The sequence below is a fragment of the Cryptomeria japonica genome, chromosome 3 (genome assembly GCF_030272615.1).
Source record: "Cryptomeria japonica chromosome 3, Sugi_1.0, whole genome shotgun sequence".
NCBI lineage: Eukaryota > Viridiplantae > Streptophyta > Pinopsida > Cupressales > Cupressaceae > Cryptomeria > Cryptomeria japonica.
This window is the reverse complement of record NC_081407.1, coordinates 729,755,304-729,758,100: the sequence shown is the minus strand read 5'-3', so window position 1 is coordinate 729,758,100 and position 2,797 is coordinate 729,755,304.

Below are 2,797 nucleotides of genomic sequence, written 5' to 3'. Positions count from 1 at the left end.
GGTGATGGTCTTGAAAATCACTAAGAGGGGGGGTGTGAATGAGTGACACCAAAAACCAAACTACTTTAAACACTAACCGGTAGATGAACTTAACAAAATTCTTAAACACAATGCATGTAATCCAAAATGATATATCAACATCCACAAAAAGTAAAACATCCACCATAACACAAGTGCTTATATGTGGAAAACCCAAATAGGTAAAAACCACAGTGAGATGGAACTCACAAGTTAACTATCTACAGTAATAGATAACTAACCAGTTAAGGTCTACAAAGTGCTCTGCTAGGAGCGAATCTTGTTAGAGATCCCAAAGCTTTATTAGAACCTTATACCCTATTAAAGGTAGTACCCTGTTAGGAGTAACCTCGGCGGAGGATTATGGAATCCAAACTAATGGATCACCTTTTTAGAGGATTTATACATAGAAGCTTGTTAGAGGTTACTTGATTAAGGGATTTGATTCTGCTGTAATGGTTAGAAAACAACAAGAATGGCTGATTTGTTCTGAGTAGCACAATACTTGCTTGATCAGATCCTTCTAAGCATATTCCACACTGCTCTTCAACATATTCTGCAACTTAAATCTTATCGTTCTTCAACATAACACTTTCACTTATCATATATCACACCTAACATAATTCACTATGATGTCAATATATAGGCCTTATGATTTCATGTTGGCCTTAAGAAATCATAACACAATTTCCTAGGTGCAGTGTATCTGGACAAGTAACCATAACTCATCACAAAAATTACCGCCAAGTAGTTGGTGCTGGTAACTCATCACAAAAATAACCAAATACCGGTTGGAACAAACAATACTAGTTTGAATAAAACATATGAAACATTGTCCTTGAATCTTCACTTGATCTCCATCTTGATCTTCATCATGATGCTAACTTAGTATAACCACATGTTGTCTCTTATGCACATACCGGTTGACACAAAGTACCGGTTAGAGATTAACCACAAGGTATACCGGTTGATAGTGTAAACAATTGAAGTTACATCGGTAGTCAATATAATCATATGTGTGTGTGAGAGTGTTTCATCAATGACAACAAGTGATGAATACATTACAATCATCATCAATCCAACAATCTCCCCCTTTGGCATTGATGGCAACACTTAGAAAATTTTACAGTAATACCGCTAAGTGTGCATACACAAATTTACACATATACTCATACTCCCCCTTAATGCATGCATAAATACAAAATTTTCAAAAACACACATACATATTTCTATTCGCCCTTTGACAACAATTCCAAATTGAAAAGGTAAAATATATACATATATATAGAAAATTTGTATCAAAGTGTTCAACATATATAACAATAACTTAAAAAAAGTTCATGCATTAGCTAATCTCATAAAAATAGCATTGAAGCTCTTCTTCATTTGTGACAAAGCATGTGCCCATGATTCCAGGTTGTTTGCAACATACTTGAATGTAGACGTCAGCTGTGAATGAAACTCTTCCATTGAGTCCAGTGTGTAGGTTTCAGGGGTTGCAAGAATAGCTTCTGCATTGGAGGAGGCTCTTTGAAGTATGTCTACTTGTGATGTGAGCAGACTTTTGAGTTCTTTAAGAGATTAGAGTCTCTTTGCCTTCTCATTATCATAGTTGTCCAGTCTGTTATGCAAATCATCTACAGATTTGCTAAAGGCATGTATGGAGTCCTAGAGTGGCACATATGCCTTGCATATCCTTTCCATTTCTTGCTCTATTTCAACTTGACTTTTTGAGATGTCAGAATAAAAGAAAGTAACATTGGAGGTAGAAGAAAGATACTTTCCTCCTATTTCAATAGCGTTACTCAATTGACTTCTATTGTGAGATAGAGCCATTTTTCCACTGTGAATATCCTTTGCCAATTTTTCTCTATATTTCTTCTTGTGATTCTTTTCAGCATACAGTTGAGCAACATCTTCTAGTGACTTGATTTGATCAGATTCATCTATAACCAACTAACCATGTTTTCTAATGGGTGTAGAAAGATGCACTATAGATGTTTTTGGTAGTAGACCAGACAAAATTTCTACTGCAGTCTGAATTGTCTCTACTTCCACCATTTGTTCTTTCAGTCTCTTCTTATGCGCCCTAGATTGCATAATATTAGCAATCTTCATCATTTTTGATGTGCTCAAATCGTTCATATCGATTGGTCCTAAGATACTTAGAGAATCATCATCATCATCTCCAAGTTGTTTCTGCCTTTCCGATTCAAGGGATACAACCTTAATGATCTTTATTCTTCTTTGTATCCTGTTGTGTGACAACAATTTCAGTAGGGTCCTTTTGAATAGCTTGAATGAATAGTGGAGATTGAGGTTTCTCTAGTTGTTCAGTTGCCAGTGGATTGTCCTCTTTTAGTTGAGTTGCCGGTTGTTCAACTAAGGTAACCTGTACATCAACATTTGCAAGAGGCTCCATATTTGGTATAGTGTTATCTTCAGATAGGTCCACCGAGTTTTGAACATCATCATCAACAAGAATAATGGAGTCATCCTTCTTCTTGAGAGGATAGACCTCATTAGGTTGAATAATCTCCTCTTCATCCATTTCTGGTCTATTAACATCATCAGCTATGTCTTCTTTATCATTATTCTTAGAAGAATGGATGAGTTCTTCCATCTTTTTGATTGCACAGGCTATCTGATGTGTCTCAATTTCAATAATTTCCCTTTTACCATTAAGAAGCTTCAATCTTCTTGCTTTAAAAGAAAAATGTGCTTTGTACTGATCAACTAAATCACTAATTCCATCCGTAGATAAATTGGGAAAATATTA